The following is a 15,858-nucleotide window of genomic DNA, read 5'->3' as shown; positions in this document are numbered from 1 at the left end:
GCATCTGTTCATTGTTACCTCTGTCTCCATTCTCATCTTGCTGTCATTGCTTTGGTTCTGGTCCTTCTTTCCTCTCGTTGAGTCTGACTCAGTAGCCTGTTATTTGTGGTCACTGCTTGTGGTTGGGCGTATGCAATCACATTTGACACTTTGCTTCCAGTTAGTCTTACCATATCTGGCTGATAAGTTACCTCCTCATGTGGAAATGGTCAAGGGCAACTCAGTGCATCTCAAACAACATCCAAAACACTAGGCCTGGCATTCAAGTCTCATTGCACAGTGACTGAAAGTTGAGTAAGTGGCATTTCATGCTATTGTATTTCCCTTTATTTACACTACATTTCAGCAGCTACTTACCATTACTTGAATTTGCTGAATGCTTCCCTCTGTTAGTGTCTTTGCCCTAGGCATTCTTTCCACTTGGAATATTCTCCTTTCTCCTGAGACTTTCTGTCAAAATTCTGCCCATTGTTCAGGGCCCACAATCTCCTTGAAACCATCCTAACTTGAGGTGCTCTCGACTGACTTTCTGAAAGCAACTGTTTTGATATTCCTCATATGACATTTTCTCATTTTGCTTTGTATAGATCCTGTGTGGGTATGCATCTTACTGCCTCTGCACATTTCTTAAGGGCAGGGCCCGGGTCTAATTCATGTAGATACTCTCTATCACAGGGATGGGAAAACTATGGCTCATGGACCAAATTTTATCTGCCTGGTTTGGTAAATAAAATTTTACTGGAGCACAGCCATACTCATTAGTTTATGTATTGTCTATGGCTGCTTTCATGCTACAGTTGTAGACTTATGTACTTGCAACAGAGATCATATGGCCCACAAAGTCTAAAATATTTACTAAAATGTTTTCTGACCTTTGCACTATAGTACTGTTTCTTAAAGTGAGAACTGGAGAGCCCTGGGTATCCCTGAGATAATTTCAGAGGGTTTGAAAGGTCGTAGGATTTTTTTTAAAAATATCATTCAACCAAAACATATATATCTCAATAGATTGAGCACAGAGCAGACAGGAGAATCCAGTTGTGTTTGATTAATCCATACATTAAAGAGATTTGTAAAAATGTGAATGCCATTCTTTTTATCACATTTTTTTTGTTTTGTGAAACAAGTTATTTTTCATAAAATACATTACTTATGCTAACATGTAATGGGTTTATTAATATTATTGAAATTTAATTGATAAATATTTTTAAAATTTTAGTTTTAGTTTCTAATATGATACACATTGAAAGATAAACAAACACTCTTAATTTTTAAGTGTGTAAAGGTGTCCTGGGACCAAAAGGTTTGACAACTGCTCCAAGTGTCTAGCAGAATGTTGAAAGAATGAGTAACAGAATCAAACGTAAAATTAAAGCACAGCGGTAATAATTGAAAGTATTGAAAGGGAAGTAGAAGAGTCATTAAGAAATGATGTCTACTATGTGTTTTGTAACTTTAATTCTTCCTTTGCCTCCCAGAGAACATTGATGAGAAATAGTACAGTGAGGATAGCTTGAGGGGGTAGGAAGAACAGCTGGTGATCCTGACCTTTTTCCTTTCATGACAACTCTAGTCAAGATGGGCTGGATTATGCTACAGTGACAACTAACCTCAAACATCTCAGCTCATTACCATCACAGAAGTTTCTTACTCATACTACTGTATGTTTATGTGGAACTTCAGGGAGCTATCTATGCTCACCATCATTGGTCAGAATCCAGGCTCACAGAAGGTTTCTCTCAATACATACTTCCACAATAATTGTCGCTGCCTCTTCAACTTCTGCCCAGCCATGACATATGTTACTTTCACTCACATTTCATCGCCATAGTGAGTCATATGTCTCCACCTAACTTTAAAGAACTGTTATCCTCCCATTTGCTCAGAGGTGGAGATTCAGAACTATTTGGTAGACAGTACTAATGACGACCTCTCAGTCACAACAGAAATTGTAGCCTTGACTTTGGCATGTGTCCTTCTTGGCAATGCCGAGAGCAATGTGAAGCTAGGTAAGGACAGTGTACAGAAAATATTCTCTTTCTGCATACTCTTGTAGATGGGGGATGAGGGCTTTTCTCATAGTGAGGGAGGGCTGGGGTTATCAGTTCAAGGGCTACCACTGGGACTGTGGTTTTATGGGAGACTTCTGAGATGGACTAGATTAATATGAAACTGATGGAGGTCCTTTCATGTAGATATACAGTAAACCATTCTTATTAGACCAACATCTGGATTTAATTCTTGGAGACAGCTTAAAATCTAACTACTTGAATTAGTACGTCCGTACATATGTGAGTAAAGGGACTGAAGGAAATGCAAATGTAATATTCTAGCTGCAGATATCAATTTCAAAGTTAATAATTAAATTTCTTTTTGGCAGCTAGCAGTAGAGTTTTACTTTGATGAAAATTGCTGGCAGAATCTTCAGAAATTTGCCTTTTCTTTTTGTGGTAAACTGAATATTCATGGTGTTTACGTTCTGATATTTCGGGTCCCAAGTCTGTTCCTCTTAATGCATCCTCCATCTCAGTAGCTCCTCATCCATCTCTTGTCAGGGCACAAGCCCCTGTCATCTCAGACCCCTCCATGTCCTCCATTTTCCACTCTCTCCTGTTTTCTTCCTGCCCTTCACTGAATCTCCATTACAACTGCTCTATGTCAGTCCTCATAATCTCTTGTGAAAACAATGTCAATATCCTAGTTTCCTCAGCTTCCATTCTTACCCATTTATATCCATCCTCCACAACTGCTAGAAGGACCCAGGTCACAAAAGCAAACAAGTCACTCCTTCTGCTCAAAAACCTTGCATGACAAGTCTTTGTCCTTTATATGCTCAAGCCCATTCTCCCAAGTCTATAGCTTTCTAACCTGTGACATGTGCCTTGACATGGTCTCTCCTTAACTCAAATTATCTCTGGACATTACCACTCTAGCACTATAAGGTCCAGTGATAATTTGGATTCTCATGTACTTAGATTCCATGCCTTTCAACCTCTCTATATCTTGACCTGACTAAATTTAACCTATCCTTGAAGTTCTTATTTCTTCTAGTCGATTCTTTTTCATCTTTCTCATTTCCTTCCATTCCACCAAAGTGCCTCTCCCTCATTTCTGCTCTCATACTTCCTGCCTTGTTTTATCATTGCACCATAGTACAAGCATGTTTTCTTCATTGTTGACAAAGTGCTCAAAGGGCCTGAACCATATCCCACTTATCTTTGAATCTCTATTGCCAAGCACAATGCCACACACTAAGTAGATATTCAGTAATAGTTGGACTGCACTCATTCATCCACCTGAATCTTGTCTGCCATGGGTAAATTATTTGCTAACTGGGGATTGTTAAGTCACACTTATATCTCATTTGTCCAAACTAGGTTGATAAGGATAAGGTATACTTTCATCATCTTTAAGAACTTTGTCAATCTGAAAACAAATAAGAGAGGAACGTAGCATCTACTTAACCAGAATGTGCAGCATCCTTTTGCTTGAGACAAACCTTTGGAATAATAGGCAGTTCCACTTTTGTTTTTTACTATTGGGCACTCTTAGAAGGAATGATAACAAACTTCTCAAATTCATCTACATTTTATTTGGCTTAGTTTCCTTTTTATTTTTCTATATTTTTTTTGTGAGTGATGGTGGTAGTGTGGTTCATGAATTGTGATTCTTCGTGCACAGATTGGGGTTCTTTTGGAGAACTGTGATTTGTTTATCACTCAGGGACTTTCAGGATTCAAAGACACTTCATGAATATTTGTTGCTTAAATAAATACTTAAACTGAAAATGAGATAAAAGACTGAAAAGAGAGCAGAAATGATTTTTTTTCAAATTTGTTAGATCAGAATCTTCACATCACCCAAATTAACCAGCCTCAGCCCCAGTGGCATCAGGAAGCTCTGCTGCTTTTCTTTGGCTGCTGATATTTCTTCGGTAGCAGAATGTGAGAATTCCTGGGCCTGGGACTCCATTTCTGGTTGACCAGACCATTCTATCCATGGTTGAGATATCACTACCAAGGCAACTACCAGCTGTCATCTATTCAACCCGGCCCTGTCTCATTTAATCCCCACAAAATATTCCATGAAGCTTAAGCATCACTGACCTCTTATTATAGAGGAAGATGCTGAGGCTCACTGAGGTTAAGTACTCACAGTACTCATTAAGGCTATTCACAAATGTTACATCTCTCTCTCTTCTGGGTACATATGAGGATTCTACTTCCTCAACCATTTGAAGTCAGGTGCGACCATGGGACTTGTTTTGGCCAATGAAACATGAGCAGAATGATGGGTGTCATTTCCAGGGAAACTATTCTCCTTTCCTTCATAGCAGCAGTGTTCTAGAGAGCGGTTACATGCATTTAATTCCTGGTCTACAGACAAAGATGCAGGCCCAAATGCCCAGCCAGTCCACTGTGGACATTATCATGAGTGATAAATAAGTCACTGTTGTTTTAAGCCATGAGACTCTGAGGTTGCTATTTTACTGTAACCTTGCCTATGTGGCAGGGGAGTCCTTGAGGTCACCCAGTAAGTGGCGCACCAGGGTTTGAATTCAGGTGTGTAGACTCCAGATGACACGCTTCCTTTTCTCTTTTGCTTCTCATTCTCTCTGTCTTCGGGTCTTCCTACTTTCAGCCATAGAGAGTGCTCTTGTCTGCTAATAAGAGGTATGGACACTTATCATTCAGAGTTTTATCGTTTTAAGTCAGAAAATGAAATTCCTGGTATTTCTCAATGAGAGACAACAAGTCAGCATTCCAAAGTGTAATTTGCTGGGATGGTTCTGTTTTCTAAGGCCCATTCTTAACGACTCCAGGAAACAGCTGGAGCGCACAAACTATTACGGGCCATGATCAGCTTTTGCTTCAGAAAGAGCCATAGGCTGTGATGGGTTCTGCAAGTAGTAACCATGGTTACCAGTCAAAGAACAGTATTGTTAGGTGAATGTGGCAGAGAGACTAATATCAGCATCCTTTTTGAGGAGGAAGAATAGGGTAAATCCAATTGTAATGACAAGTTTTCCCCTCAATAAATGTCTTACTTTAAAAATCGATTCTCCTAGCACACACTTAGACTGTGGTCTGGATTTTAGGAATAGCTGTCAGTGTCAAGGTTGACTCATTTCTTCAATTTCTAAAGGACATCTTTGAATAATTTTTAACTGTCTTTTGAGGGAACTACCTAGAGCCTGTAAGAAAGTGACATTTCCTTTGGACTAGCTAGTGGCTGAGCTGTGTAGGTTATTTTTATTTGTAATGATGTCAGTGGTGTTTGAGACCATTGTCTTCAGTAAGAATGATTATTATCCCCTTGAATTGGTAGTATCCCTTCTCCTTTAGTGATGATAAATTCACTATATCCAGTTATAGTGATAGAGTTTTTGGGTGTTATATTAATTCATGTAAACTGTCCATTCATTCATTCATGTAAATATATATTTTTTAATATATTTTATTGATTTTTTACAGAGAGCAAGGGAGAGGGATAGAGAATTAGAAACATCGATGAGAGAGAAACACCGATCAGCTGCCTCCTGCACACTCCCTACTGGGTATGTGCCCGCAACCAAGGTACATGCCCTTGACCGGAATCGAACCTGGGACCCTTGAGTCTGTAGGCCAACGCCCTATCCACTGAGCCAAACCGGTTAGGGCTCATGTAAATATTTTTAACTACTACTCTTTGGCCAGTGCTCAGCTAGGTGCTTGGAAAATACAATGAATAAGGCAGACAAGTCTTCACCTTTAGAGACCTACTGGTTCAACCAGTTGTTACCAAGGGGAGAGTAATATTTGTGATAAACTGATTCTCCTGAGCAAAGTGGGAGTGTGTGGAGAGAGAGTGAGTCACAACTGAAGGGGGAGAATGAGAACATAGAGACCATCTAGGCTAGGACAGCAGTCACCAACCTTTCGGACCTCACAGACCACCATGGTCCGCTGACCTCTGGTTGGTGACTGCTGATCTAGGAAGTGATCAGATAGCAAGAGATCTGACTCAGCCTAGGAATGTTGTTTAGAGGAATCAGAGAAAGGGAAACTCAGTTGGCGCAGGATGAGGGCTAGCTTCATACAAACATGTGGAGGAAAGTAGACTTTGCTGCTTCAGAGAACAGAACCAGGCTCTATGGGTGAATATTTTAGGAGAGAAGATATTGACTCAAGACTCCTGATGTTTTAGATAGGGATTTGAATGTAATTTTTGTTTTCACAATTCACGAATTTCCGTGATTTTCCAGTTGGCAAGGAGATAGTTCCATCTCTTTTGTATGAGGATGTAGACTTTTCCTATCAAGGTACCTTTGTTTAACAGTTTGTTTTTTTTGCGGGGGGAGGGGGGGGGAGGGAATGAGGGTTGCAGAGACCACCTCCCCAGGCCGGAGAATTGTAAAGGTAAAGCAAGGTCCTCTGTTTATGAAATCCATGGTCAATCCTGGGAACATGAGGATGTACGTTATTTCTAAGAACTTATGTGTATTTAAATGAAAGTGAGCTCTTGCTATGCATATGTGTGCTTTGAAATGGCACATACAGCCTCTTGGTCCATCTACATGCTGCTACTTACCTGAGAAATTTGCCACAGCTAATCATGAGCTTTATTACAATGAAATTGGTTGCCTCATTATGTGGCAAGGTTCCTGTCATCCAAAATAGATAAGCAGATATTAAGAGACTGGCTCTGTCTGATATTATAGAACTGTTTGGGAAAGAACTTGGTTATGATCTCCAGGTACTTTTTAATTCTGTGATTCTATGAGCCACATCTATAATAACATACACAGCCTTCCAGTGTATCTACCCCTTGGAGCATTTAAACTTATACCATCTGTATTATATTCCTCTAGAGATAACATGTAATTGTGAGAAAATTCCAGTCTACTGTACTAGATGAATTTCCGAAGCTAAAGTTTTGATACTGATTGAGGTTATTACTGATATGAAGTTCCCCCCCTCATTTTCTGCTTTTTCCCCTTCTTCATTTTGATTTAGCCAAAAATAGATTTTCTAGAAAAGCATCTTTGCACACTGATTTATCCAATCGTTAAACAGCATAACTAGACCCTGGTGAAGCATTCTTGGAGTCTCTGCATCTTTTGGGAGGGTTGTTGATTGAGGTTTCATGCGTTTTACCCTTTGCTCTTGTTCTACTCATTTCACCCTCTATTCCACTGTAGTAGTAAATATAGAAAGGCATATATTGCCCTCAAATCAGAGGGAGAGGTGCTAGAATGAACTGAGACTACAGTCACCTCAGATCACAGTAGCGATCACCTTAAGAACTTTCTGTCACCATGATATAACACATCAAAAGCATAGGTTTCTCAGGTAAATATTTATGAATGACCTCTGTGCTCAGCAAGACATCTGACACTTTTCCTAGAAGCCCTCTACCTCTGGTTTGTCTGAAGTCCCTGCATATCCTCTGTGTGATGAATAGCAGCTACTTTAGGCCTCAGTCCCCATTTCTTGATTTGGCTCAGCTTATTTCAACCCCCCTGCTGCAGCCTCTCAGTTCTCTGAATTGGTCTCCTTAGTCTGAAAAATTACACATGGTGGGATACTACCATGGCAACTGGAGTTCACAGTTTCCTGAGGACCTTGAGTTCTGAGGGGATTTAGGCATGTGGTTGCAGGCCAAAGGGGAGAAGAAAACCATGAATGTTGACTGAACAACTGTGCAGGACTCTTGTTCACATGTTTTCCTGCTTAATCCTTTCAACAATCCCGTAAAAGCGCATTACACCCGTTTTACCACTTTTTCATACTCAACTTTGTCTTCTTTCCATGACACTATGCTGACAAGTTATCTCTGGGGTTCTTTTTGTATTTCTCCTTATGGACCATTAGGTTCATCTGAGAGAGGTGAGGTGTGAGCCACCACCCTGTACACCCCCACCCACCATCAGAAAAATGATGGCTGTGGCAGTTGGTGTCATGCAGATCTGTGTCATGGAGTTAAAGATCCTTACCCTCTGGATGGATGGATATATATATATATATATATATATATATATATATATTTGTTGATTTCAGAGAGGAAGGGAGAAGGAAAGAGAGAAACATCAGTGATGAGAGAAAATCATTGAGCAGCTGCCTCCTGCATGCCCCACACTGGGGATCGAGCGATCCTGCAACCCAGGCATGTGCCTTGACCGGGAATTGAACCATGACCTCCTGGTTCATAGGTCGACGTTCAACCACTGAGCCACACCAGCCGGGTCCCTTGGCATTTCTTAGAAGTAGATGACGACATGATTTCGGAGTAGGACAGGATCAGCTTGGAACTGCAAGCATCTCAGTTCAGCTCTGGTTTTTCATTAAGAGGGAAGGGAAATCCTGGGTGCATCTTAATTCTGATCAGAATTCCCAACATAATCCTAGGATCACTTGTGGCCTCAAAGCTGTCACACCACTTGGAATCTAGAGGTCACTTGGCTGATTTTCTCCAAGGGGGGAAAAGGAGGGTCCGAGTAAGTGCACACCAGGAAAGGGGCTGTCCCCTGCCTTTGCTGTCACCCGGACTTACGGTTCGTAAATGAGGACAGTCTTCAGGGCCACTTGGGGGATAGAGGCATTAGGGGCCCAGAGATGTTTGTGTCCTCCTTTTCTGGAGGCTGCTCTCTGAGTTGCGGATGACCTGTGATTACTGATTGCTCAATGTGTATTAACTAATTGGATGTGCGTCAGCAAGGCCATGTGGAGTTACTGCCCAGGAAGCCAATTTGAATGGCTCTTCCCCAAATCCCTGTTTGTGAGCCATGAATCAAGAGCCATGAGGAGGGGCTACATTTGTGACTGGAGGCCCAGAGACTGTGCCTATTACTCTTAAAGTTTTATATCTATGTCTGTGTCTATCCCTATCTAATACTTACATATCTAATACTTATAAACTTACAGTTTATGAGATATACTATAAGTTTTTAAGTATATCTAATATATCCAATACTTATAAACTATGTCTGTATCGACATTGATATTGACATCCATATGTATGTATTTATTTGGCTGTTGATGCAGAACTATATTAAATGGTTTTTCTGCGCATAATTTTTTTTCTGCATATAATTTTCAGGTATAAGTGTTTTTGTTGACTAAAGCTATCGGTGTAAATCTTTGATAATTCAGACAGAACCTTCAGGAAACATTTCCCTTGCTGTGATTTTAAAAATAGTGTAAATATTTATTATTTCATGGAGCATGTTAAAACTACTTAAAACTTGGTTTTAAATTTATTTAAATTTTGATCTCAATGTTTACATTGAAATTTGATCTAACTAAATCTTCCAAGGTTGTCTGCTAGTCAATAATGTTTCAACTTAATCTCAGGTACTTAGAAATAATAAAAGTAGACCTACTTAACATTTATCCTATGATAGATATGTATTATATTTTTATTAAAGTATTATGTGCAAATAATTATGAAATTGAAGAGCACAGAAGGATTTCAAGTGAAAAATGGACTGCTTGGCTTCATATTCCTGGGCCTGCCCTTGTAACAACCATTTGTAATTCTTTAAATTGTTTCTATTAAAAAATTTTATTTTAGGAATCTCTATCTCTTTATAATTAGCTTAACTTGCTGTTTCTGGTTTATCAATCTTAGATATTGTCTGTTGATTTTTTCTTTTCTAGAAAACATTTTACCTATTTTATGCAACCATGTTTCTGTCCTCTAAATATGCTTGTATCTTCCTCTTAGTTCTGTTAATTACATTTGTAATGTTTAGGCAATAAACCTGTGCTTTTATTATTTATTTGTTTTGTTTGTTTATTCATTTGTGGCAAGTATTGGTGGGATCTTTTGACTTCTTACTTGAGGAAAGGGATATTGACTTCCCTACCCCTCTCCTCGCTATTCCCTTCCTTGCCTCTCTCCTTGCTATTTTCACTTCCAGGCTTCTGTCATAAGTACTTCTACTACTTACTGTAATTATTGGTTAGACTTACATTCTTGTCTCTATAAATAAAATCTGTGTTTTTTTGTCAGTCAATTCTAAAGTCAGAGATGCATAACAACATTTATATTATTATAACTATATGAATATTGTTTACTCTAAAGCTATAGAATGGACTATGATCACATTTTATCTTTGTACATTTTTTTAAACCTGGAGTTTTAAATTACATTTTTAGAATCACCTAACATTCCCCTATTCCCAAACTTTTTCAGTATCTCAGGGATACAGTTAACCCTATAGATACCTCCTTCTTTTGCAGATGCATCGTCCCGTTGTTCCCCACTGCCCCGCACCACCCTCTTGCTGCATAAGACACGTGGCCCTCAAAACCTGCTGCACAGCTGCTGTTCTTTTACTTTCACTGCTCTCCTGAGTTCAAGACTATGTATCTCTTTTTCTTAGTCTGTTCCTTCATTTTGGTAAATCACACTTCAAGTAACTTTGTATAAAAGGGCATATATAAAAGTTGACCTCTTTTTATTCCCTAAAAGTTTCATTGTGTTGTTTGTTGTTGTTGTTTTTCACATGTATTATTTGGATGAGTACAGGAATACAGGTTGAAATGATTTTTCTCCCAGAAATTTAAAAATATGGCCCTATTCTCTTCTACCATTCTGGGTTGCTTAAGAGAATTCCAAAAGTCTTTTTTTAAAAATATATTTTATTGATTTTCAACAGAGAGGAAGGGAGATAGAGAGTTAGAAACATTGATGAGAGAGAAACATTGATCAGCTGCCTTCTGCACATCTCCCATTGGGGATGTGCCCGCAACCCAGGTACATGCCCTTGACCAGAATCGAACCTGGGACCTTTCAGCCCGCAGGCCGACGCTCTATCCACTGAGCCAAACCGGTTTTGGCCCAAAAGTCTTATTCTTATTTTCTTTCCTCTGTAGATAAAAAAAAATCTTAGAATATTTTCGTCATTCTTGGTATTGTGAATTTTCACAATGATTCATCTACATACAGGGTGTGTGTGTGTGTGTGTGTGTGTGTGTGTGTGTGTGTGTGTGTGGTTTGTTTATTTTTCTCTTGGGACCCTTGTGATTAGAAGAAACATGTCCTTTAGATCTGGTATATTTTCTTTAATACTGTTCTCTTTTTCAATGCCTTGTTCTGGGTTAGTAGGACTCCTAATAGTCAGCTGCTGGCCTTCCTGGAGTAGCCTCTGTTCCCCTGATCTTTTCTCTCAGGTTTTCAGGCTGTTTGTTCCCGTCTGCTGTCAGTGGGAAACAGGCTCTTCCAGGGGATCCCCAGAAAAGCATTGCAAGGACCCACTCACAGGAGATGGTGATGTGGCAGGGTGGTTCATTAGTGATGGCTGCCCCTGCTCCTGGGCTTCCAGTGTCCCCTCTCCATCCAGCCATGGAGAAAGACCCACCATGGCTTCTGCAGGCCCAAATGAAAGCTAGTGCCCAGAGTTATGCTTCATAGTTCCTCAGAGCCCACGAGTCTGCCAACCTTAGGTGGCCACCAGATCCCCATGCTCGACTGGTCCCTGGCAGGAGAGAGCAGAAAGTAACAGGGCTGGGGCAGCCATCACAGGACTAGTGCAAATCCGAGAGAGAGAGAGAGAGAGAGAGAGAGAGAGAGAGAGAGAGAGAGAGAGAGAGAGAGAGAGAGAAAGAATGAATGAATGCTTTCTCTCCAGGGATTTTAACCAGGAGCTTTTTGGCTTGCATTGGCTTCCCCCCAGCCAATGATCTTTTCTCCCAGGCTAGACTGACAGGCCTCTAGGGTCAAACACCTCCCCCTGCACCATTGGGCATGTCCTTGTCTCTCCCCCCGCACTTCCCCTCCCCCCCAGTACCAGCAGGGAGAAGGGAGGGGTGTTAATCCCCTTGGAGGGACAATGCTGATTTCTTGGGGTGTGAAGCTGTAGCTTCCCAGTGAAGCAGACAGGCCTCAGCTTCCCAGCTGAATGTGCTTAACAATGTCTGGCTCCCTTTGCCCTCTTCCTTTAGATAACCAGCTACGGGCTGTAACATCTCTACCCTTACATTTTTTGGAATATTTTCTAACCTTTATATTGTTTATTTTATTTGCAATGATATATGGTCTTTAAAAGTAATTATAATTCTAAAGTATTTTTTGCTCTATTTTTATAACATCTTGTACATGTTTTAATGAATATGATAGTTTCCTTCTTTCTTTCTTTTTTTGTTAATATGCACCCTAGGATTATTTTTACCGTCACTGATTTTTAGAGAGAGTGTAAGGGAGGGAAAGAAGAAGGGATGGGATGGAGAGTGAGAGAGAGAGAGAAAGAGGGAGAGAGAGAGAGAGAGAGAGAGAGGGAGAGAGAGCCCGCAGGCATCCCACCTGGGCAGGGGATCGAACCTACAACTAGGTATATGCCCTGAGAACCTTAGGTGTGCCGGCCGACACTAATTACTGAGCCAGGATTGTCAAGGCTATAATAGCTTCTTTAATCTCTCTGCAGACTAGTAAGAGTTTTTATTTACACTTTTAAAATTATATATATATTTTTAAATTGAAATTGTGTGGGTTTCTTTTTTTGTGTGTGTGTGTGTTTTACTCTTAGGCTTTCTCAAATATTTGATGATCTTCAATTGTTCATTTGTATTTAAGAAAGAGTATTTGTTTTTGAATGAGTAGAAAATGTTATCCTGATATATCCCCTAAATTCTAGAGTTCAGAAGACTTTGCCCTGAGGTACAAACACCTGCACTAATTACCCCTGTGTTCTCTAACACCTCTTTAGCAAACAGCCCTGTGGTGTAAAAGGCTGCTGGGTGCTCTGCCCATTGGGGTGGTGGTAAACTTTCTGTGCATAGAGTTTCCATAAACTCATGTCTTTCAACCCCCATTATATTTGGCCTCTTCCAGTGTGGAGCGTTTTTGAAGTTTTGCAGGGAAGATCTCCTTTTTGACATATACCTCTCTGCACATATTTTACACTGCAATTTCTATACTCTGCAAAAAGTACCAGGTTCTAATACACCATCTGCTCTTCTTCTTCCAGAAAGTGTTGGAAGTCTGTGTCTGTTGGTCTTCCACCAGTTTTTTTTTTTTTAAATTGATGTGGTGTTATATTGTTTTGCTTTTAGTACTTTCTTTTCTTTTTTAAGAAAATATATTTTTATTGATTTCAGAGAGGAAGAGGAAGAGAGAGAGAGAGAGAGAGAGAGAGAGAGAGAGAGAGAGAGAGAGAGAGAAAGAGAAAGAGAGAGAAACATCAGTGATGAGAGAGAATCATTGATCGGCTGCCTCCTGCACACCCCACACTGAGAATTGAGGCCGCGACCCGACCATGTGCCCTGACGGGGAATCGAACCATGACCTCGTGGTTCTTAGGTCAAAGCTCAACCACTGAGCCACGCCAGCCAGGCAGAATAACTTTTTGTTCATATATATATATATTTGTGTGTGTGTGTGTGTGTGTGTGTGTGTGTGTGTGTGTGTTGGTAGCGGGGAGGCTGTGGGTGTGTGCGTGCATGCATGTGAGACACAGGGAAAGAATTAGTATCTTTATGGGACTTTTCTATTTAGTAAGTTTTTCAGTCCTTGTTTGCCTCTGAATGTTTATTCAACTGAGTAGAGGTTTTTTGTTAAACTGTCTTTTTTAAAAAAATATATGTTCTTATTGATTTTTAGAGAGAAAGGAAGAGGGAGAGAGAGATAGAAACATCCATGATGAGAGAGAATCATGGATCGGCTGCCTCCTGCAAGTCCCCCACTGGGGATCGAGCCCACAACCTGGGCATGTGCCCTTGACAGGAATCGAACCTGGGACCTTTCAGGTCCCAGGCTGATGCTCTATCCTCTGAGCCAAACTGGCTAGGGCTAAACTGTTTTTTATATGTGTCTGTATGCAGAAAGAGAATGAAATGCTTTCTTAATAAAATCTATTTTAGAGTATAATAGAAATTAAATATCCAGTGTAATATTGTTAAAACTAGAGGCCCGGTGCACAAAAATTTGTGCACTTGGGGGGTCCCTCAGCCTGGCCTGTGCTCTCTCGCAGTCTGGGACCCCTTGGGGGATGACCACCTGCTGGTTTAGGCCCGCTTCCTGGGGAATTGGGCCTAAGCTGGCAGTCAGACATCCCTCTGGCAGCCCAGGAGCCCTCAGGGGATGTCCACTTGCCAGCGGGGAGCAGGCCTAAGCTGCAGTCAGACATCCTTAGTGCTGCTGAGGAGGCAGGAGAGGCTCCTACCACCACCGCTGTACTGGCAGCCATCAGCCTGGCTTGTGGCTGAGCAGAGCTCCCCTTGTGGGAGCGCATTGACCACCAGGGGTCAGCTCCTGCATTGAGCGTCTGCCCCCTGGTGGTCAGTATGTGTCATAGTGAACAGTCATTACCAGTCTTTCTGCTGTTAGGGTCAGTTTGCATATTACCCTTTTATTATATAGGATAGAGGCCTGGTGCACGGGTGGGGGCCGGCTGGTTTGCCCTGAAGGGTGTCCTGGATCAGGGTGGGGGTTCTGCTGGGGTGCTTGGCCAGCCTGGGTGAGGGGCTGATGGGTGTTTGCAGGCTGGTCACACCCCCTTCAAGGTGGGGGTCCCCACTGGGGTGCCTGGCCAGTCTGGGTGAGGGGCTGATGAGTGTTTTCAGGCTGGTCAAGCTCCCCTCCCCCCCAGTGGGGACCCTCACTCTATGGAGGTTTGGCCAGCCTGGGTCAGGGGCTGATGGCTGTTTTCAGGCTGGCCGCACCCCCTTTAGGGTGGGGGGTCCCCACTGGGGTGCCTGGCCAGTCTGGGTAAGGGGCTGAGGGCTGTTTTCAGGTTGGCCAAGCCCCCCGGCGATGGAAGCTCCCAGCCTCTTTTTTTCTTTTTTCTTTTTATTCTGGGATTTATTTACCTTCTATAATTGAAACTTTGTTGCCTTCAGTGGAGCTCAGAGCTGGCTCCTGCTCGCTCCAGCTCCGTGGCCACGGCAGGCTGAAAGCAGGTATCTGTGGTTTATTTATCTTCTAATTGAAACTTTGTTGCCTCCAGTGGAGCTCAGAGCTGGCTGGGAAGCTTGGCTTCCTCCATCACTGGAGCAACCAAGCCTCCTGCTTGCTTCAGCTCTGTGGCTGCCGGGCACCATCTTGGTTGGGTTAATTTGCATATAGTTGCTCTGATTGGCTGGTGGGCATGGCTTAAGGCATAATGAAGGTTTGGTCAATTTGCATGTTTGTCTTTTATTAGATTATATGGGAATATCCATGGTTAGAGCATTTTTCTTTTGTTGATAGAAATTTTAAAAGAATTAGAAGAGATGAACCTTGTCTATTTGACATTGAAGTCTAAGACCTAACATTGACTCTCGGGAAAAGCCCAAAGAGGAACAGAAAACTAAAAAACGGGAGAGAATAGGGTGAAGGTAGTTGAAGTTGGAAAGATTATTAAGCAGAATCTGTACAGCTGATATGTCAATAAGTAGAGAATGGTCTTTAAAAGTAGAGTAGTCTCTGTGAGGACTCATTGGCATAGGTGTTTATTATGTTGTGGTTTGGCCTCTGTGCACTTCTATTTCTCTCTAGAAGGATGTCCCTTCCATTATCTTTGCCCCATACATTAGGGATGACTTTAGCTTTTGTCTAGAACTTGACTCACATACTTTGAAAGTTATCTGGATCTTTTCAAGTCTTCTTCCTTCCTTCAAATTTGCTTAACTTTCAAGGCCAATTACAATATTTGAGTTATTTCATTTCTCCTAGACTTTTCTACCCAAGGCTCTCCTTTCCTTCTGCTGAAGTGCCGACATGCTTCCTTATTTTATCCTCTTATTCTCACCTCTTGATTCTTCCTTTACAGGGTTTTTTTTTTTTTTTTTTTTTTTTTATCTGTTCCACTGCCGACTGATGGCTTTAAGCTACTTTGGCAGAGTCCTTTCCTTCTGTTAGTTCTGGGCCAGCTACAAACTTCTTCCTTATTTACTCTAA

The 15,858-nt window shown here is 41.3% G+C and overlaps 1 protein-coding gene across 1 annotated transcript in view; it reads left to right on the top strand.

Annotated features, from left to right (window-relative positions):
* The window catches only part of SLC4A4 (solute carrier family 4 member 4), a 329,830-nt gene that overhangs the window by 173,849 nt on the left and 140,123 nt on the right, over positions 1-15,858 (top strand). The window lies entirely within an intron of this gene.

Source organism: Myotis lucifugus, unplaced genomic scaffold, assembly GCF_000147115.1.
Source record: "Myotis lucifugus unplaced genomic scaffold, Myoluc2.0 scaffold_136, whole genome shotgun sequence".
NCBI lineage: Eukaryota > Metazoa > Chordata > Mammalia > Chiroptera > Vespertilionidae > Myotis > Myotis lucifugus.
Note: the sequence above shows the minus strand (reverse complement) of the source record. Positions and strands in the feature narration are given on the sequence as shown.